The following is a 24,060-nucleotide window of genomic DNA, read 5'->3' on the forward strand; positions in this document are numbered from 1 at the left end:
TGACAAATTTTCGGTACTGATGACACTACAAAGCTAACTAAATTTTATTCGTTAATTACGTATATAAAAAAAAGTTAAAAGCTTTGATTTTTTAGTATCATTAATTATAACTATATATACCTCGATTACACAAATGGATAGATTTTTTTTTAAAGTAAACTGTTCAAAGATTGTTCAGAAACAGTATTTATATTCGCATTTACGATTATCTCAGCACTAATGTTTGGTTAATTAACTTGAATTTATACGAGAAATTGTGTAAGTCGTGTAATACTTTAAGTGTTGTGTACGTATTTCATTTTGATTTAAATTCCGATGAGGCCAACTCGTTCTTTGTATGTATTTATAACGCGCGGAAAATATTCAGTATTGAAGTATTAGGTTGTGGGTACCCACCCAGAGGTCAAACCCGCACAAATGAATATGTACCACAATATACCACGTGTTAGTTTATTCAATTTATACAATCTTAAAAGTTCATATGCAACGGTTTATTTGTTAATTAATTTGATTTTATATTTTAGTAAAAAGTGCTGCTTATATTGTAACATGAATGAACGATGTTTCGATTTGAATATTAATTACTTTTGTTGATAAAATTTCTATAATAATAATCAGTCAGTACAGTGACTTCTAGACGAGCGGCTGGCGACGTTTGGCAGTGCACGGGTACTTGAGACACTGGCTGCCGTCCAAAGCTCTTTATCTTAATACACTCACCCGTCCCCTTTCTTCACTGCACCCGTAACTCTCCTTTCCATTCCACAGTTGTTTCATTTATACGATGCATCGTATGAGCAAATTAGATACGATTAATGTTGATTCAAATTACTATATTATTAGAAAAAGTATTTTACAAGATTTGGTCTTAATAAATTCGACAAAAGACAAAAGAATATAAATCGCAAAGCAAATATTTAAATTTGTAGGTAGAATAACCAGAATGCGGGTTCAAACGCAAGATTATCGTCATTTGTTTGGGATTCTTTTGTGTGGTGTGCCTTGGAAACAAGTTTGTTAGTCAAATTTATTTGAAGTGTGTAGTAGACACAAATTGATAGTTTAAGTGATAGATATATAGAAATATTAACAATTTCTGACAACATCAATGCGGCACTAAACTATGATGTTACGTCCCTTGTGTACACACTTGTTATACTGGCTCACTGATCTTTCTAACTGGAACATAACAATTGTTGTTTGATGTTAAAAATGTGATAAGTAAAATATATATTATTTATACTATAATATATATAATGTAATATTTACTTCTCTATTTTCCATAAATTCTGTTTTATTTTACAATATAAATATATATAAATGAATTCGTAAAAAAATAACTGTTTTGCTGAATTCGAGAACGATGTTTTATTACAAAAATACTAGCGACCCGCCTGGTCTCGCACAGGTGCAATTTATTAATAAAGAAAAAAAAACCCGCTTAGCCAGAAAATGTTCTGTAGGTATTTTTATTTTATAACACTATATCATTCATATGAATACATGAAAAGATATCACTGATACCAAATTATGTGCAACGAAAAAAATCGTACGAAACGGGCGGTCGGATAACTGAAAGTAATAAATTAATAATAAAGTAATAAAAATAAAATGCTGACATTTGTAGTAAAAATTACCTAATTTCAATTTAAAAGCCGTGGAGATTATAACGGATAAATAAAGATTTTTTTGAAAAAAGATTAATCATTGAAAAATAGCTTCGTAAATAACCTACGGTTTTTTACTTACATATTTTATTTTATTTTATTTCCATTAGGAAAACCAACAGTAGTTACAATATAAACATCCAAAATAAAAAAAATAAATAAATTACATTTCACAATTATCAAGGCAAGTTCTACTACTTACAGATAGTCTCACCATGCATTATCATGTTACACAATGTAATTAGGTATTAAAAATATAAATTAAACATAAGCATAATAATTAAAAATAAGAAATATAATATATTTTTTAAACTATTATATATATATATTTTTTAATATCAGTGTAATAAAACAAATATACAATTACATTACAAATGCCATTAAACCTTTTTTAGGTTTGTCTTGGCATCAGAATAATAAATAATAATTAATAAAACCAATAAGATAAACCGTATGATTAGAATTGAGCACAAATATAAATACATATAAAACTAGTCATCCTGGTGCTAGCTTAGATTTTGATATAGATCTTTTTAAGAATTTTCTAGTACGGTTCTAGTAAGGCTAGTAAAACTGTGACAGCACAGTTCAGTTTATTTTGTACAAAATACTAACCTTTTTTTTATGCTCTTGTTATCAGTGAAAACCGTATTAAAATCCATTGAGTAGTTTAGAAGAAGTTCCCGGAGATACAGAAACAAAAATTTACATTGTTTTGTATTATTTATATAGATTTATACGTATGACATGCGTAAACGAGCTGAAAATAGATCGTCAATATAGTAAACACATACGGGCCCCGCCGTAATTTATACGAAAGAGAGAAATTGGGTAACACACATATCTCGGCGAGACTGGATCGTATTATAGCAGGAATGGAATCACGTTTCATTTCACGACGGATATAGGGTCCCGCGTTACAGGTCTATTCGACTACGTCATGATGGTTCGTCGACGGCAACGATTTCCGCCTTGCACGCTTCTGTCGGTTTATTTTATGTTCTCACTCAAAGTAAAAGCTGTTTCGTTAAGGACGAAACAACCCTTAGGATTTTCTAGTTTGTATGTGTATATCCTCATTTGAAATTTATGTCCGTATGAAACGTGGACTATCTTTTTTGCGTTTTGTTTTGAGTTAAACTTTGTTTTATAGTCGATAGTAAATAATTATATTTGTTCGTTTTCTTATCTATACACCATTTCCAAAATAATGAAGACAAAATTTCTATGACAATATTAATGCCCCATAACGTTATAATGTTCTATTTTACCAGTGAAAATAAGTGAAACTAAAAATTAAATCTTACATGCGAGTAACTTTTTATGTCTATGCATTAGACTATTAAAAATATTCGAATAGTTTTTAACATTTTCAGGGATACATATTATTATACGTGTGTTAAAACTATGAAATTAATAATACATCCACAGTCGTTTCTAAACGTCCAATATTAACATATCTAACGGGTGAAATCGACTTCGATAAATCATACTGCGTAAAGTCGTAGTAACTTAACATCGGTAAACACTACGTTTGACACGATAATACTAAGTGTAAGGACCCTCAAAATCCGACACGGGATTTCGTAAGTTTACATACGGATTATTCTTCCCTTTTCCATTAAGAACTCTACTTTCAAAATATCTGTCTTGAATACGATAAATAGCACAAAATAGGCAATTGTTTTTGGTTTGTTCTGAATTTGAATAAGACAAATATCTTAAAATATTCAACAACTCGCAATCATGAACTGATTTACTATAATGTAATTCAGGGTGCATCGTCTAAAGGCCGACCCGGTTACCCGACGTGCGGGATCTTATCCTTACGAATGTTAGAATTAAATGAGAAAAACCAACAATTATACTTTAAAGTTATCTTTTGTTTTTTTTTTCCTTATCTCTACAACTTTGAATAATACAAGAGCTTCCTTAATTAAAATAAGTTTTTGTTTCCAAAAAAATTACCTTTGTAAAATTGTTTACGAATGATATGCAATTTACATAAGGATACTATTTGTTTTTTATTTCTTGTATCACATGAGTAGTGTTAGCACATTATTATGTATTGTAAATAATTGCACTGCCCACCATGATCACACAATATGCTTATCATACTGCATGTATATTTTTTACTTATTCTTAACTTATTTTATTTGTGCTCAATTCTAATCATACGGATAGTCTTATTGGTTTTATTAATTATAATTTATTATATAATAGTTTAAAAAATGTATTATATTTCTTATTTTTAATTATTATGCTTATGTTTAATTTATATTTTCAATACCTAATTACATTGTGTAACATGATAATGCATGGTGAGACTATCTGTAAGTAGTAGAACTTTTGCCTTGATAAGTAATTTATTATTTTTATTTTGGATGTGATATTGTATCTACTGTTGGTTGTAATGAAAATAAAATAAAATGTAATGTGTAGGTACAATAAGGAGTATATATAATACATATCTACCTACATATATATATTTGTAAAAAATACTACTATTTTATTTAATGAGTTTGATTATAAAACTTTCTACATAACGAGATGACGAACCAATTCAACCGGTACTTAAAAATATTGGAAAATGTTCTAAGATAACAATGCAAAAAAAAATGTCTTATAAAACGGATCCTATCTAATAGAGCTGGAACAAATAATGGAAGTAACTGAGAATATCTCATAAAAATATTTACTTAAAAGCATCTCAGAATTCCCAGGCTGAGTAAGATTTGTCATTCCTTTGGGCAACGGTAAGCTCACAAACGTAGTTTATTTAGTCAGTATACAATTGTACATGATTCTTACCGAGACAGCGGGATCAGACGATCGTTTGTCTTACAAAACTGCCCGGTTGTACCTTATATTTATTAATCAAAACTCGTAATCCGTTTCGTGGAATGTCCACGAAATTAGATACATAAATGATAAGAATTTATTATTACGCGTTTAAGAATAATTTTCCTAATATCATTGTTTCGAAATATTTTTAATTTATGCCTAAATTATTTTATTTATGTTCATTTTAATAACAAAACGTGGGTACAGGTAAGGGTCAAATTAATATAAAATAACATTTTATTCAATGAACCAGTAATCACAATTTGATGTTAGCTCTGAATGAATGTATGTATGTATACGGTTGTATCCTGAATTATTTCATATATGTATAATGAGATATTTTAATATAAACACGATCGATCCAAGCGATCTCTATCGGCTTGTATATATGTCATATGCTCTATGCTAAACTATCTTACGTTTATTATATCTAGTAATATATTGGCAAAAACTAGAGCTACCGTTAATTTTTTTGCCAATTTTTTTAACTGTGTTTCTTCTATATAAGATAGTTAGGTATATGTTGTCCTAGACTTTTCCGATAGGTCTTTTATTTCATGCAGAAAAATGTCTATTTCCTAAAGCCAAAATTTATTTTTAGTGCTAAATTGGCGATCGGTTATTCTCATATTGGACTGTATTGGTTTAAAAAAGAGCGAAGGTGGAGAGAGAATATTCAAAAATCCTTGTTTATTTCGAGTCTGTCCAATATGTCGATTCCGGGCTTAATTAAAACGTCTCTGAAATCGGTCAATTTTAAATGAACGTCATGGCGGATTTCAAACAAGTGTCAAATGCAAACAGTAATTAAACAAAAAAGGTATTTCATTTCGTACATATTCATATTAAATATATCACTTTCTGTTTATCGCAATATGTGGCATTATATGAACATTTAATATAAAAATTATTTAATGTAAAATCTATATGTTATCTGTAAAATCTACACTAATAACACAAAGGAACACACGTTAGCCTGCTCGCTTATTTGCTTAAAGCGCGTTTAATATGTATGCGTTATATAGTCAATTTCTTAGGTTTAAAGATAATATTTTATATAACGCTACGACCCAAGAAGGCGGAGTAGTACATTTTCATGTAAGTAAAACTGCGAGTCACTTTTGGTATATTAAAAAAAAACAAATGATTAAGATAAAGCATTTTATAAAGAAAAGGTTTTATCCCAACATTATGAAATAAAGTCCCCCACGCCGCGTCTGTATCTCCGCCTGAACGTTAGTTTTCACCAATGGACCGAGTGAATCGTCAAGTCATTGAAAGTGCTTGAAATATTATGATGATTGTTGAAGGTGTCGAAAAAAATATTACAAACATACAAATAAAAACATGCTGATTGGGATCTTTACTGACATGCTTCGCGTAAACCAATAGCATTATGATATAAATATGTTATCTGAACCCGTGCGAAGAAGAGACGGGTAGAATATAAGATAATTTTATAAACTAAATTTATTTGTTGAAATTAATTATTTTTTTTAATTACAGACTAAACTTATGATAAGTTAATAATTTTATAATAGTAAAAGTAAAACTGTATTACTCTTTATAATAATTTAAATTAACATTAAAACAAAACGGAATAATTTACTCGATCATTTTATAAGTAAAATTTTCAATTAAATCAATATCTGGGTATTATTTCTACTTCAAACGTACAATACGATTATGAGGTCTTATATGGACGATTCGGATTACGGATTACGTAAACAGCACATGATAATCCGTTTGCAAACGTGACAGCCGAATGGGCAGCTCAATTTCAACCCCGTAATTAAGGAGTCACCTGCGTGAACAACTCACTTCGCGTAATTGAAGCTTTCAACTTGGGTCGAGTTATGTCGATCCACTAGGGAGACTGCGGTTTGCGAGTCAAATTTCATGCAGATAATTTAAGACCTCTATTACGGTGCGAATTATGAAGTAAGCTACGATTTAATTGAAACCGTAAATAAACTTGGCCTTTGTGCGTGCCTACGCATTTGTAGTAGTTCAGTTTTGAGCTGCTTTAAAAAGTATTTGTGTTTAATATATAATAGTTGTTATATAAATTAAAGTTTATTTTATGATACACTTGTATTGAATTTTTTCTGTTTGTTTGTTTCGGTTATAAGTACTAGTTGTTTGACAAATTAATATTTGGTTAGCATGTGTCACAGACCGCTCGTCAAAAGCCGGTCTTGTAGAAATGACATTAAATTGTTACTAAGTAAATAAATGGTTTAAGATTATGATAAAACGCAGGTTTATGGTAATTATTGTTAGGTTAAAGATTAGTCATTGATCGACTGAGAGATGCAAGCTCCGAGCTCGTATAGTTGCATAGTAAATGGCTGGCGCGCCGCGGCGAAGTAGCGCCGGCGCCCCAACCTACTTGGATTAAAGCCAATCCTCAATGTTTGTTTATAACATTAATTCGTATAATGTCGCTGAAACTCTCCCAGTTTGAATGTTGAGATTTTTATAACGTCTGAATAGAGCTGAAAACACGTTCCGTTTTTATATCTTTCGCAAATTACTAAACTTATAGACCAACTGTTTTATTCATATATAACATATTTTCTTTCATATAGAAATATGAAAGAAAATATGTTACATCACCCGCCCCGTGGGTATTAATACAGCAGTAGAATGACTTTATATATTCTATGACAAATAGGTTATCTAACGCGGATTTCTACCAATAATATTAGTAAATTTGATTATTAATTTCAAACAAACTGTTCAGCTTTCCAATACAATATAGACATAATTCTGATATCATGTAACATTTAAATTTAACATTATTTATATATCACTGTTAGATCAGTAATTCCAAACGCACATATATTCTTGTTTACAATCATTGCGGCTGTGTTTTATGTGACGTGATCTAAAATAGTTCCATTAATGGAAAATCACGTTCATTGTTCATTTGCAATTTAGATTTTATTTATTGTTAAAACAATTACCATAAAATGTGTCTTATGTCTGCCTCCATAAATATGCTAATACATGCACTGCATGATGAATTCTTTACTTTGAAGAGAGTGAGTTTTCTTTAAAATTATATTACATTGAAACATTCGCTATATTTCCTTGAGTAAATATTCAATCATATTTTATACATATTTAGTTTTGCTAACTTTACGCTTCAATCGATATTTGTATATAATGTATGTGTATGGTATATTGTAGATTTTATTCGAAGGTCGCAGATTCAAATTCGTCTCGCGATGAAAGTCATCGTGAGAAAATCAGCATAATATGCTCTCGTATGAAATTCTGCCACTTATTCGACATGTATATCTTTATGTATGGACTTATCTTCTCTTTGCGAATAAATAAGCTCAAACTAATAACTAATAAGCACAAACTAATAACATAAACGCGAAAGTATCACTCTCTATCTGTAACGCGACGCTCTCATCACGCCAAAGCCACTGAAGCGATCGTAATGAAATTTGACATCCTCCACGGCCGAGGCTGTGGTTCCCTGGGACCTGGATAAGAGCACGGACATATTAATGACTAATTTTAAGACGAAACGTTTACCGCGGACGGTGTTGCAAGATTTCCGTATCATTAATTACGTAATTACTATATTTGGCATTACTTGTTCACGAAAGTCTTAACATAGGACTAGGAAACATCTGGTTTTGATGAACTGAATAGTTCGCATTCAGGTTGACGGCACTTGAAATCGTGCCAGCTTATTTTAAGTGGCGACGCCTGTTCAAGATTTGTCTAATGCTCCCAGTCATAAATATGTTTTACAGTTCTTGTTCAAATCGGCGAACTGTTAATTGTACCGTTTATTACAAGCTTTTATTCACCTTCACTTGTTTCATGTACGCGTCAAATTTTGGAAGTGAATTTTAAATCAGTTCCGCTCGACCAAATTAACTGAAATTTTGCACTTACATAATACTGGTACTGGTGATATAACAATGGTATATTAAATTTAATTCATTGTAACATGTGGATTAACTGAAAGCTTGTTTTAGGTGGTTTTATATATGTACATATTACAAATTATACGTTTATTCAGATTATTGACCTATTGAAGTATTTTACCGTATTGTTTGAATTAATTAATAAGGATATTTTTAGCAAACAGTTTATTAAAAGTGAAATTAATAGAGACGTCCATGTTTCTATTTATTTTCGATTTCACTTGGCGATGTGCGCTCTCTCGTCCGCGTCGTTGCGTCGACGTGCATGGTTGACTGTAATGTTTATTAACGCAATAGTTTTTATTTACGTTATTTTGTAGTATTTTACATTATTATACAGTCAATCTGTTTATGTTATAAATTATAATATTAAAATGAATCAAATAGTTTTCCGTGTTTTTTTTTTTAAGTTAGTTCATAATTCAATTATAAAATAGAAGCAACTTATTACTTTCGACATCGTAATATTAATAAAAAAATTATATATATCCCATTTTTATTCCAAGCTCGAGTCATAAAAACTAACCGTCGACGGCTTCCTCATTGTGGGGATAGCTATGATAATGAGCAAAAGTGGGTTATAGTTTGTTCCCAATATCGTCCATAACAGCGCTGGCTCGCCGGTGACTCCCGCCGGAAATAAAGTTTGATTTAGTTTAGACACGACAATCCGTTTGTAGTAACAATAACGAATCCAATTATAGATACTCCTGTTCGCTCCGTATCTGCCGGCGCAGCTAAACTTGTCGAATACTCGCAATAACGAATAGCACATACTAAAATGCTACTTTATGTTCTCTATTTTTGCTTGACTGTATTGAGGATATCAGGAGGTGGGCTTAGTCAAATAAGTCTCATGTTACATCTCTCCTTCACAATAATATCCAGCTTTATTCGGAGTTACGTTGTCAATATAAAAGTCCTTAATATATTTAGGATACAAATCAATTGTATTCTGCAAATAAGCGATTTATATCCTTTTGATTGCCACTTGTATATGTGTGTGTTCGTATTTATTATACATGTCATAAACTTTACGATAGAATCATAATAAAAAATTATAGATACCGTACTAATTTCATCTTTCAAAGCCATTAACGAAAAACCACATACGAATGAAGCTAATAGCCATCATTATCAGTAAATAATTAACTCACATAGTTAAGTAGCATATTTAGACTATTAATATCGTTAACCTAGTTATATTTTGTAAGTTTGATTTTTCAATTAGAACATTTTAAAAGTACTAAATTATGAGATATCTTCCACCGTATTATTGTCAAGCTAACGATTATATAACATTTTATCGTAGAGGGAGCGAGTACACTTTTCGATGGAAATAATTTTAAATTGAAAAACATTAAAGGCAAAATATAACAATGGTAACACAATATAAAACTTCCAGATTCTCGAGGCAGTTTCAACTCATTTAATTCAAAATGTTACAAAAGAAGATAGCGGACATCTGTAGGAACATTTAACTCTTTTCTATTCATGTCGCCTCGAGCTAAGTGATAAAATCTGACAAAATATCCCCCATTTTCCCATTTTAATACATCTGCCAGCAAGTCTTAAAGTACAGCGGCCCTGCCTCGAGCCAGTCGTCAGCTGTTCACTCTCTCGGTTCTGCGATCCATGCGCATTTATGAAAAAACTTTTGTCTACATCCTTCGCATTGTCTTGTCGACTGTCGAATTTATTCTGCCTTTTAACTTCGTCCTACTATTCCTTGAATAGTCGCAGAATGTCTCATAGTGATGCCATTAAATCTTCGACTAACATTCGATTTGATAATCGATTTTCAACCGCCTTAGAGACAGTTACTACCTTAAATACGACTTCGTTCGCACTTTAAGGGTTGGTCGTCAGGTGTTAGGTTGGGTTAGGTTAAAAAATCGAGCTAGCTTGATATCAAACTTCATCAAATTTGGTTTAGTGGATTTGGCCGAAAAAGAGCAGCAGACTGACAGACAGACATAATTACTTTTAGTATAGGTAATTCGAGTAATCACATTAGGTCAGTGACGAGCAATTAGAACAGGTGACCAAACCACGGGTCGGGTTTAATTACTATATAAAATGAATGCAAGAAAATCGTTTCGCATTCATATTTTAATTTTTCATTAAAGCCTAATTGTTTATTACGCGTTTTCCACACACGCGACGTCAATACGGAGCTGTTTCAAAAGTTAAAATTCAATTTTCTCGCTGTCACGTCGTGTGTAACACGTAAAGTAATTAACAATGTGATGTTTCTTGGACAGGCTTAACGAACAGTCAGCTTTATAATATTAATATAGATAATGTTTCGATAAAAGCAGTGATTTTATATTGTGAACACACAATATTTGCGATATATTTAAATCAAAAGAAAGATCGTTAGAGGTTTTATGTAACATTTCTTTTAATAAAATAAATGTATAACACTTTGAAGATATGGCTTTTTTTTGTAGGTTTGTTAGGAAGGTGGTCAATCCCTACAGTTCATATTACAATTAACACGAAACATAAACTCATATCAAATAAAAGTTGCACTTAATTATTTGCTTTGGTGAATTACTAGTAAACAACCAAACAACAATTCAATTCGAGTAAACAGGTATCCGGATAAAATTATGTAGAATTTTGACCTTAATTTGGTTGATGTCAAATTGATCGAGCAATGAGTGGACTTATAATTACCATTTGCGAATTAAAGATCGAAGATTAAATTTCAATGCTCAACCGACTGCACAGGGTGTGCAGGTTTCGATTGTAATACATGAAATATACATCACATCATCATTTCACAGTCATATTTATCTAGTTTTTCCGAGTATTTCCCTAAAATATGCTACAACTTTAATTGTAATAAAAAAGTTCGGTGTACTTATATTGTGGTATACTTTGATCAACGCCTAGAATTATTATTTTGATTAATGATCTTATTCTCAAGCACTATAATCGCTGGCTTAGTTAACTAAGTCAACGTTAAACCGGTCAAGAGTAGAGCTCGTGGTTTTTTAAAAGAAAAAATCAATCTATTTTATGTATATATATCTTCTGTATCGAAATGAGTCGTATGTCCGTAGATGACTAAAGGTTATCCGTCGAAGAACCGATAGCCGTTTGGGGAAGAAGGTTCTAGAATGAATAATCGGGAAGCGTAGTATAGGACGCCCTGTGGCAGTGAAGGTGGCTGGTAGGAAGTGGATGAGAAGGACCGAAGATCGGGCTTAGTGGCGCGCCTTGAGGGAGGCCTATGTCCAGCAGTGGACTAATACAGGCCGATTATGATGATGATGATAATGATAATGACTTTATTTAATGCCCAACGAAGCGGGCGGGTAACACCTAGTTTAAGAATTTATAAAAAGCCGTTATGTTATTCGTGAGTAATCGTGAATGTCTAATCATTTGTCACCTATTCCGTTTTACATAAAAAATGTTTCATATTTAAATAATGTGTTAAGCTTTTCTATACATTGACGATTCAAAATCTCTTTGTGAAGTTTACTCGAATAAAATACATTTGATTTAATTTATAACCTCGCTTGCTAACAGCTGGGCATTATAATATTCATATTAACGGATACTATAGTATCTTCCGTCAATCCTTAATCGTGATTCAAGATCTATGTTCGATCTGATAATCAATTAAATCATTTTAAATTTACAAACCCTCAGAAGCTCAACAATGTGCATATAGACCGCCTAGCGATGTGTAGGTCATTCGTTAGATTCTTACCTTATGACCACTTTACTTAGTACCCACGTCCACCATAAGTGTTACGATTAATCGGAGGCGTAAATAATGCCCTAAAAAACATGCATTAATATTCTTTAAAAAAAAGTTTCCGAAAACAAGACGGTATAATGACCTGGGATATATTTTAATTCATAATTTTAATAATAAGTGAATTTCATAGTTTCAATTAATCCTTTTGGTATGAATATAAAGTTTTGCAGTTGATACACATGCCGTTCACATTATTGCACGCTCTATGGACCGCAGATTGAAAACAAAGCTTTTTAAACTGTTTATGGTTGAATTCAGTTTTAGGTCACTGTTATATTTTTTTTTATAAATTTTATTTTGTGAAGCGTAGAACTAATTTGTGTGCATTAAAACTTTATATAGAAATGGAAACAAAAAAACATTGATATTAAAAAAAAGCTTTTTGAAACAATTTAAATTCGGTTGAGTTGAATCGACTTAAAATTCAGTTAAAAGATTTTACCCACACATGTTTATTTTAAAATATCCAGGTATACTAATACGGCTATAAAACAAAATATTTTTTATTATAATAATTTTAATTGATATTACAGTACAGTACAGGTACAGTATGGTTCCCGATATCTCAGTTGGGATATGTCACGTGGATGCGACGGGCACTAAAACTTTTAAGAATACTGTCGAACGTTTTGTGGCAATAGGAGTCCGTGTCATGCTTGTTTGCGTAACTGTCGCGTTCATAACGGTCAACGGTCATGGTATGAAACGGCGTAGCGGGGAGACTCCCTTAAAAAAATACAAACATGTATGTAATGGTTGTTAATTCATATTCGTATCTTTACCTATTCAGAGAACAGTTATAAAATAAAATCTTTTATATGGTGTGAATCGACTAGAATCGAAATAACGCAATTGTTTCCGTAAGCATACTGAGCGACCCGTCCACTAGATCAGAATAATTTACGTCTTTCGACGAAATATAAATTGAAACAAATAAATCTACGACCAATTCGAATATCCGTCCGAGCGGAAATTAGAAGAGCGAATTCTCGGAAAACATCAATCGTAAGTTGAGAACTGCACCATAATGTACTGCTTACAGATGATCCTGAACAACAATAATTTCAAAATTGACTCAAGCTAAAAGCTACGTTCAGAAATTTTAATGCAAACAAGCTGCAGGGGAATATTACAACAGTTATAAAAGTTAATAAGTAACTGTTCCCCTGTTTTTGCTTCTTCGCAACCGAATGCCTTGTTTTATTTTTATGAAAAAAGTTTGTATCGTTGTACTCTACTAGTATAAAATTAAATTAAATACAAATATGTGACGTCATATAAACATTTCTCAAAACACATCTTGTATTATTTTTACATCATTCGTTAGTGTCGCTAATAAGAATCGAAATCTGGGAATTAATGTCTTATGGAATATTTAAGGCAAATGAAGAATTTGAATGTAATATGCCTTTTATTCATACATTGCCCGTACCTTTTCGAAAATTTTGCCGATTTTTTACACTTTGAAAATAATGGCAATGAAATTTATATCATTTGAAATATTCTGACAACTGTATACTAATAGGAATTGCTTAAATTCACTTCGAACTCTTGGTGAATTCCGACCAAAACCGATAATAATAATTAATAATTATATACAATTTGTACCACCCCGTTTCGGGTGGGCACCTGCACTTATCAGATAGTCCGTCGTCAAATATCATCAATATTAGTTATATACACACGGAGTGTTCCGATGTGTAGGATGAATTTCAAAGAGTGACATATATATCCAAGATAAAATAACGTCATGGATCCCATAACTGGCGATACATTGACAATGGCATAATAAATGATTTATAAATATTAGACTTACGATTAGTCCCAATGTCTTTTGGCGTAAGTAACCACTTACCTAGACTTTCCTATGTTAAATGATTACAAAAAAACGTCAATAAAGTTTTAAACTTTAGTAGAATACTCTTTAGTGTCTGTTTTTAATAAAAAAAAATGCAAATATCTAATTGGTGATCGTTACCTGACTGCTTTCGAATGTTTTAGTTAAACAAAGTTTTTCATCTCGAAAGTTTGTGATTTATATTCGCACGAGTCTTCAGCTGGTGGCGTAACCTGCGGTTCTATTTAATATCACCCTTGAGATAGCCCTGAAATGAATAACGATTTGTGAGCGTTAAATTTTATTTAGCATTTTTTATAGAACACATGACCTATATCGTATTCTTAATAATTTTATTAATATATAAGTTTGGTTTTGAGACGACATAGACATTTGTTTTGTTAACCGACTACAAATACAGTAGGTTGTTTTTTTTTGCCGTTTGTTTGTATGTATGCGTGTTTGGTTATTATGTTTATTTTGTTTGGGTTTACCACCATGTTACCAGGTTTGGACCATTGATATAATTTTGATGTATAATCTGATTAAATTATATATAGTAATTGTTTTTGTTTGATATTATAATGTTTTAAATTTGAGTAATAAGCTAATGAGGTCTATGAATATATTTTAGTTGCAGCAAATCGTATGAGCCGCTTACCGTTACGCTTACGTTCTCGGTCGGCTTACGACCGCCGGACACTTGCCTTATCTATTTACACAGAAATGTTCGCAATCCGGCTACCGGGAGCATGCTCAATGTTGTTTTTGTTTCAAGGGACTTAATCTTCAACGTGGGCGATGAAGGAATTCTTAGCTAGATAATACTGCTATCGGAGTAAGTTTGCCGAAGCCTATATTAATTATTTATTGACCTAGATTTACAAATGAATAGTTCTTAAATGTACTTGCATAACTTTCGTTATGAAAATTTTGTTTCTTAGCGATGCAGATATATTTCGACCGTCATCCAATTATGTAATAATAAACATTTTTAGATTAGTATTTTATCATTGGCTATCAATACGTCGTACCTAAGTGACAAAACATGAAATGAAAACTCAGTGGGTCGTCACTAGGTCATATAATAATCATATAATTAAACTCTATTTATTTTTTATATTGAATCAAAAATAACCAAATAAGGTAACATTGTTGTGTCTGTATGCCGTTCTTAACGAAACAATGCATGTGGTGTGAAAAATAGCTTATTCAATACTTGATTTATGTTAAGCCTTGTCGGGAGTGATTTGAATAGAGCCCCTCTAGCTCTGCCGAACCTGAAAGCTTTTCATAAATGAAGTAGCTTCACCTCTGCGAAAAGCGACTAAAAGGCTGTTGTTATTTAAGAAACTAGACACGAAGTGTCGAAGATGAAGCGTACTGATGTATGACAATATGTTCTTAAGACTTGATGGAAGTTGTTGAAAGCTCGTGCTTGTATAAGCTTTTAAAGCGATTTCAGCATTATTTTTATATTTAATATAGTTATACAAAACAAATCGCAAACTCAGAGAATAAAGCGAAACGTCCACGGCTTCAATGTATTTTTACTGAAATCCGTGAATCTAGAATTATCTACGATCGTAATTTATTTATGTTGCATGTTCAGTACCCGTGTGCTCAGTTGGATCAATCATCATTTTTAAAACAATAAAAAAGCAACGTACATAATTTTATAAAACCAACGAAAGTGTTTCTAAGATATGTAAATAGACGAGTATACTTTTTTCATAAAACATAATATTTTTTTAGATAGAAGTAAATTTCTGCTATATAAGTAACTATGTCCAAACTGCTGAACCGACCCTTGGGCCATAACTAATAATCTATATACGTGACATTTGGTATAGTTAATTTTTTTAGGGAGAAGGAATGCAGACAGCTAAAATGTACATACTGCGATTGACCACTCACGTTATGACAAACTAAATTACGAAATCACTAATTATTTTAGCGATTTGTGTTTTTTTTTTTAAATTGTGATGACAATTTGACATGTAAATGTGAAAAAATGAAACTACATATCTAATATTTTTATAAGTAAATAATTACGGTCGAATTTCAACCAATATAGAATCTATCTTAAATAATAATAATAATAATTAGTCTAAAACAATTATTAATTGTTATCTATAAATTGTATGAAACAGTGACGCCTTCATCGCCTGAAGTCTCTTTGTTCGTTGGGTTCTTTTGAACTAAGCACCGGAGTTCGATGTTTTTATTATTCTGGATTCCCAGCTTGTCCAGAATCTCATTGGTAGTCCTTGTTTATGCCCTCTTCATCAGTTTCCTCGCCGCGTCGTCACTGTTGTCGGTGTAATATACGAAGTTCTTCGCGTTACGTGGTATTGCAATATGGTTGCATAGTGGGTTATGTTTTTATTTTAAACATATTACGAATATATATTTGAAAACTAACGGTAACTTGAATTGTATCACTTTTCCCTTGCTAATCCGAGGCACGGCATATATTTTCGTTTGAAATATGAGAAACATTTTTTTAATTACTTATCGTGACCTTAACCTCTATATACACTGTTACTGAATGTTTTTGGGAAATAAATACTATTACTACTTGGGATATATATATTTACTTTGCCGGATGCGTTTCCGCAAAACCGTAAATGCACAGGGGACCGTAATGCCCTAAAATGTTGAATTTGCAATTACTCCACGTCCGTATTTATCCCACGCTCCTCTATATAAAGTTAACCTTGAAGCTTAACTGTTGGTAACAGTATTAAAAATAAGAACTCTTTGTTTTAAAATATCAAATGTTTTATCAGCAAATAAATCACAACAATTTACTTTCAGTTTGTTTGCTTCAATGCGATAGAAATGGATAGTAATGAATGTTGCGTGCTCGATGCTTGTACCTGGTTGAGCGATTGCGTGATTTCACCCTCATTCTCATACGCGATTCACTGTTCATACGATAGACAAAAAATGAGAATTTTCACCAAGTGCTTACACTCGCTATTTTATTGTTATAAATTAATAGTTCAATTGCCTATGTTTTAAATATATTTTTGTCGATTAGCGAGTGTCTGACGTTGCACTTTATTTATTATTTAAATTGAAATGTACCTAATGCATTGAATTTATATTACTTCATGTCTAGCGACGATTCGAATATTGATGCGAAATGTTTCATAAATCTATGTGCCTTTAAATAGCAAATCTAACCTCATATCTAAAACATTTTTTTTTCATTATTAATTACTACATACATAAATAATAATGTATACAATAAATTAATTTTTAGTTTAAAATTTACATTATTTTCTAAGTATTATATATACAATATTAATGTTATAAAGAAAAACAAAAACATTTTTTTTTTTGTAACTCGAGTATTATTTTATTCGCAACATTTCTTATTAAATACGAAATAATTCGTCAATACTATTTTAATAAGAAGAAATATATGAAGCTTCCCAATATCTCTCAAAAAGACCCTTAACGTCGTTTATCCTGAGCTTATTGGATGGTTTAAAAAATGGGACGATACATACGATTTATCAAGAAAATGTGAGTGTTCCTTAACATTAATAAAATGGAACGAATCCCCAGCAAGACAAAGGAGTCAGCATCAATATTTATTGGCGTGCTTAGCATTAATCGAGATCGTGCGCTGTATCGAAACGCCGAGCGTTGTTCTTGAATGAATGGACTGTCGCGGTCGGAACGCGCCTAATTTTTCCGTGGGAAATAATTTTTCGCCATACGTAGAGTTCCGTAGCGCCTGAAAGCTTATGCCTACGAACTTAGCTTCTGTATCGTCTTGCCGCCGATCCGATGCGAGGCGTCGCTGTTTTCAGTATGCCCCGAGACGCCCGGAAGGTTTGACGTGTCGCGCTCCGCGAACTCATCCGGCACATGCGTACGAAATGTGTGACAATAAGTGTTGCTTCCTCTTTAATATTTAATTTTTTTAAATAATACCATAAGAGATAATTTAATGAATATAGCGTAATATAATTTTTGTGAATAAATTGCTCCAACTTCGTGAATAAATGCTGACTGTTACGGTACGCTCCACATATATAGGGTAAGATGATTTGTTTTCGCATTTATTATTACCATTCAATCTTTGCAACATTAAATACTTAAATCGCTTCCGGATTAGTACATAAACAATATAAATTTTATATTGGTGTAAAAAACCCATGTATTGCTATAACGAACAAATATAAACGTTATAATTAAAGATAATATATATGTATACTGATTCAAAGTACCAAAGAACTAGTGAAGTTCCTTTTCTATGAGTAACATTTGCGAGTATTATAAGTGTGGACTATCCGAACATAAATACAAAAACTTTGTATCTGATGCACATGGTATATAATATTAACATTTTTTTGGGACATTAAATGTTGATTCCAAACGTCGCAACGAATAATATTTAACATCTACTATGATAATAATTTAGTATTAATTATATCACGAAAAATAATGTGGAGTTAAGTAAATATTTCATATCAGTTTCCAAAAGGAGTTACATAGATATTATTAAAATTAAAAGATATATTGCCTTAGTTAATGATCACAGTAATTATTTTTTAATTGTATTTCGCTGTGACTTATCTATCTATCTATCACAGCAAAAAAGTTTTTCGAGTCTTTATTGTTCTCACAAAAAAACAGTTTTAGGATATCTCATCTCATCCATTTTTATTCCCAAAGGGAATTTTAAAGCGAGTATCCAATATTTCTACGCCTACTTTCAACATTACTACTTCTACGCGGCAAAAAGACCCGAGCAGTTTTCTGCCTACGAAGAACATAAATCTTCGTAGGGGCGAAACAAAATAAATTCTCGAGCCATAGAATAGCTTCTTCTAAGTCTATCTATAAACATATAAAAAGGTAACTGTCTGTGAAGAAAGATAGAATAAAGTTGAAAATGTGTTACGAAATCAGCATTGTTACGTGTTTTAAAATTTTAATGTCAAAAGTTAATATAGTTAAAAATGTTTCGTTATTCCAATCAACGGCCTAGATGCTTTTTTGATAACAATTTAGATCAAAAGCCAAAGGTTAAAGGTGAGCTATCCACGAGATAAAGTGCGTTTGGTTGTAAAATAATTAATTTTAATAATTATTAAGTCAATCATGTACACAATAAATTGTCATTTTATAGCGATCAAAAGAACAGTAGAAAAAATTATTTACAATGTATTCTTAACCGAAATGAACAGGAATAGTAAATAGCTCAAACGTTTCCGTATTGCGTTTATAATAACGCATCATTGTATGTGTTAGAACTATAAACAATAATTCAATATGTGTGTACATAATTTGTTAAGTTTACGTCAATGCCGTTAAACTCTCAGCACATGTATACGATAAATTTTAGAGTATCCATAAGATGAATTAAAAAAAATTCGGAAGATACGGAACACCACGCTTTATATAGAGTTCAAGAAACGTGTGTACATAAAAAATAATAATAGACTTGCAAATTATAAGGAAATTGCATTTTGAAATCCGGAAAAGCATCGCTGAGTTTTCACATGCTAAAGTGTTTATAGGATCCTGTGATCGGTAATGAAGAAAAACATTGTGAGGAAACTTCCGGATAAAATCCGCCAAGTGGCTCTGGAGCAGCCTGATGGAGTTAGCTCTAAGCCACCCGGGTTATAGGTGGTGAAGGTATTTAAATATAACATCATAATAACGGATACTTAAATAACAAATGGCATTTTAGGAAATAAAATATCGATGACATACGCTATATGTTTCACCTATACTGTTAATCAACACGAACTATATATAATAAAATTGACATGGACCAGATGTCTTTAATATTTATTATTTTTGTATTAATATAAACATTTAAAATGATTTTTAAAAATAACACAATTTCGTATCGAATACCGATTACGTTTAATTTTTTATCAGAAGACTCTCTTAAAGTACAAGGAATACTTTTAACGCTTTTTCTTGACATAACACTCGAAAATGGTGGCTCATACATATAATAGAACGCTTTTACTCCATGCCGTTTGCTTTTCGCTCAGTGTATGATGAATGCGCAACACTCTACGAGGTTAAGATGTCTAATGGTTTCTCCCTGAACAGAGTGCACCGATGTTACTCTTAAAGAAGACCCGTGTACTGGGTTAGGTTAGGTAAACGATTAATCTATATGATGCAATATTACTGGTATTTTTTTACGATTGTAATATTTCTTATGTAAAATTTATATAAATACATATAGGTATAATACGAAATGTTCCGAATGACTAACGCACAGATTAAACTATTGCGGTTTATAATTTGAAGGAGAACTTCTTTTCATAACGTAACCAACAAATGTTTTTACGAAAGTTGAGATATTAATGTTGGTTGCATTCATTTATCAGTCATTAATTTTTCTAAAACTCTGTCGTATTTCTGTATTAAAACTCCAAAAAGACAGTGGAAGTGTTAATTATCAGGTGACATTAAAAATAGATTTCATAGACTTAACATTATATAAACGTTGTCATCGCTAACCAGGAATTATGTGATGTGTTTTATATAATATAAGGTTTAGAATTGAAATCACTAAGCTTGAATGTTTGTGTACTATCCGATCTATTCAACAGAAATCGACAAAAAATCCGTAAGGAAGTCAAGCGACGTGCTCTTGGCATTTAAGATGAGAAATGGGCAGCATTGCGGTTGCGACAGCGGCACTAAGATTGTGGCCGCATTATGCTTATGCACTGAAATACTGAATATTCATTGTAGCAACGCGCACTATAAGCTGGAGCTCTTTAATCAACTCTCCTTTTGCCGGCGTACAATCTCCGCCGCTAATGGCAAGTACGACAGCTGCAATACTGTTTCAAAACAATTATTGCAAACTAGTTTTATTCGCGACATCGTTGAGATTATTCAAATGTTGTTTGCCCTTACTACAAATTCAATATAGTTAGCAGTAAATGAATTTGAAATAAAGATTTATTTTAACGAATTTTTTTCATCGATAAATTGTTGTAGATAGACGGAAACAATGCTGACGGTATTGAAAGCCAATGAACGCTTCGTATCTAAGAGTCAAATTACTCGAAAAATTGCTTTAGGGAACTTTGTGGTAGGTTTATTGAAAAAAGGTCGACTTGATTGATATTGAACTTTACACGTTGAAAATGTAACAGTTTCGGTTTTTCCATTTCGAGCAAAAAAAGATTGACTCCATTTGTTCCTGTCCGCTGCGCAATAAACTCGCCGGGGATGTTTTTAACTAAGGATTTATCTTTTGGGGAGTTAGTAATCGTCGTAATTCCGTTTAACGACATTAGTATCTTGAATGTTTTAAGTGATGAATTATTGGTGACGATAATTGATGAGTTTTTTTTAGCCTATATTAAACATGTACTATTTTTTGTATATAAATTAAATTTTATATTTTATTTTATTTTTCTTAGAATAAGAAATTCGTATTTAGTTATTAGTGATGCAAAAATCTTGAAAGGAATTGTATAAGCTATTTTTCAGTCCTTCGCACGTTAAAAAAAATAAAACATGACTTTAAAAAAAGTTCAAAATAAATACTAAACATATTAAATATAAACTAAATGTCATTTGCAGTTTCACTCGCGTTTTAGGGGTTGGTCATCAGGTTCTAGTGTTAATAAATTTAGCATATGTCCTTTGAAGTTCAAGCTTTCTTCATTCTAAAATTCATCAAATTCGGTTTATTGTTTGACCGCGAAAGACCAACAGACAGACAGACAGAGTTACTTTCGCGTTTATAATATAACTAATATTAGTTTTCAATGTGTGTAAGTTAGACTATTAATTTGATTTTTTATTTTATTTTAATTGCTCACGTATATTAAGTACATGATGGATATAACATTCTTAAAATTAATATGACCTCGTAAAACTATAACACACGGGACTCAAAGACAGAGATAATGACATCTCTCTTGTTGTAATTTGATAAGTCGATAACATACGTACATATCAAATCAAAATCAAATATAAACATTATTTAATCAAGTAGGCTCATAAAAGCACTTTTGAATCGTCATGTTACAGTATTAAATTAAATGTAAGGCCGGTTTTAAAAGTAAATTCTATATGTACATAGACTGAAAAAAATCATAACTTCTTTCTTTGCTTCCTAAGAATTTGAAAAACGTATCATTTTAAAATACGTAATACAAGAAATAAGTAAAATTTTCGAAGCAAAATATTTTTGACATTTACGAGCTTTAATTTCTATATATTTGGATAAGCGTTCCTTTCGCGCATTGTGGTTTGGATAAAACGTCGCACGCACAACTGGAACCGTCACGAGAGAGCTCACCGTGATAGATGATATTCAAGAACAATTAATCTTGGACCAAAATATGCGGGCGATTTGCAAGGTTGGTCGAATCTAATGCTTGGTTGGATTATATCATGACCACTCGAGACTTCGTCATTAACAAGAATGTGTAACTCGATACGTAATTAAATTTGAAATGTTGATGAAACGCGGTTTCGTAATGAGAATGTCAACGACTTCTATGTTGAAAATCCTTATTATTTACCCAAAGATTATACGTATGTAGACCTTAAAACAAATGCAGTCATTTGTTTAGAAAACAAAATATGTTTATATGAATGTGCTTCAATAATTGATTGATACTGATATTGAAACTTATACTTTAATGTAATGCAAAAGCGAAGTCGTTCTAGGTAGCAATAACTTGACAGTATAAGCTCATATATCATACCGAGGGGTTTCATAAAGGAGACGGCGAAGCGGTGGTCGGACACTAAAGGCGTTATGCAACGCCGTTGTCCTTGGATAACGTCTTGCATAAATTTACAGTAATCGTGTAAATTCAACGCTGCTAACATAATTTAAGGTAACCGAGCATTTTGCTTTTATAAATACAAAGAAATTCTTGCTTTGAAACAGAAATTCTCTCGGTAAGTCAGTGCTTCCAAAAAATATTTCCCTACAAAGACGACCTTAGAAAGAATATTTGATGCAAACGGTGACATTTTCAAATCGTGCATGATCGATGTTTTTTTTAATATAAAACGCTTTTATTTATTTTTTACTATGTTTGTTGAATTGTGATTTTAATTCTAATTCTTTAGTTTAATTTTCAAGTGTATTAAAGTTTAATTATGTAAATAAAATGTTATTAGGATTAAAGTCAATAGTGACAAATGGAATCGTTAATGATTTGACGTGAAACCTTAGCAACGAGTTTAACGGCGCAAATGTTCCACTAATTGGAGATACCTGTTTGATGCAAGTTCTATGAATCGGACTATTGTTACCTGTAGAAGTTTAATTTGAAATCCCTGCGTCGATTCACTTTGATTGATGCAATTTGTAACCTATTCCTATTGAAGTTTTCCTTTGTATTCATCCTATTCGATTTAAAAATATGTGGATTACATAATTAAATAATAATTCACGAAAAGTGTTCAACAATTATTGCTTATCTGGTTTAAGCAATCTTATACTAATATTATATAGATGTTAAATTTGTTTCTTTTTATGCATAGAACTATGATGCCATTGTAAAAAAAAATCACTCGTAAGATACATTATTCCAGACTTGTATTGGATTATAATCTTTATTTGTATCATATCATTTTCCTTATTAATAAACTGCACCCGTACAATGCCATTTATTCTCAGATAATATTAATTTAATGGTTTAATTTTCCGTTAATATGCAGTTTTAGAATAGTTACGTTTTATTTTGAATCTCACCAAAAACGTATGCTTAGATATTTAAAGAAACGAGATAAATGATTCTGCAAATAAATTATGAACTAAGTTGCTCCGTTTCCAACCTGAGCTTGGATCCTCGGCACGTTCTGCGAATACAAGAAAAATACGCAATATGTCTTCCACGTTTTAATTATTTATTAATGCTAACGTATACTTCTGTATTCAAAGGTGGAAATGTAACGTTATTTGTATGGGTAAACAATACGTATGTCCTTAGTCTGTCCCGCGAGTTG

At 31.5% G+C, this 24,060-nt stretch overlaps 1 protein-coding gene across 2 annotated transcripts in view; it reads left to right on the forward strand.

Annotated features, from left to right (window-relative positions):
* LOC125063978 (bifunctional heparan sulfate N-deacetylase/N-sulfotransferase) overlaps positions 1 to 24,060 on the forward strand; it is a 114,616-nt gene that overhangs the window by 29,023 nt on the left and 61,533 nt on the right. Inside the window, exon 1 of one of the 2 annotated variants that reach the window (XM_047670735.1) lies at positions 17,914 to 18,136. The exons of the other annotated variant lie outside the window; for it this stretch is intronic. The gene's annotated coding sequence lies outside the window, so the exon portion shown is untranslated. Of the gene's footprint in view, positions 1 to 17,913; positions 18,137 to 24,060 lie in introns of those variants that run through there. 2 annotated transcript variants of the gene reach the window in all.

Source organism: Vanessa atalanta, chromosome 5, assembly GCF_905147765.1.
Source record: "Vanessa atalanta chromosome 5, ilVanAtal1.2, whole genome shotgun sequence".
Lineage (NCBI taxonomy): Eukaryota > Metazoa > Arthropoda > Insecta > Lepidoptera > Nymphalidae > Vanessa > Vanessa atalanta.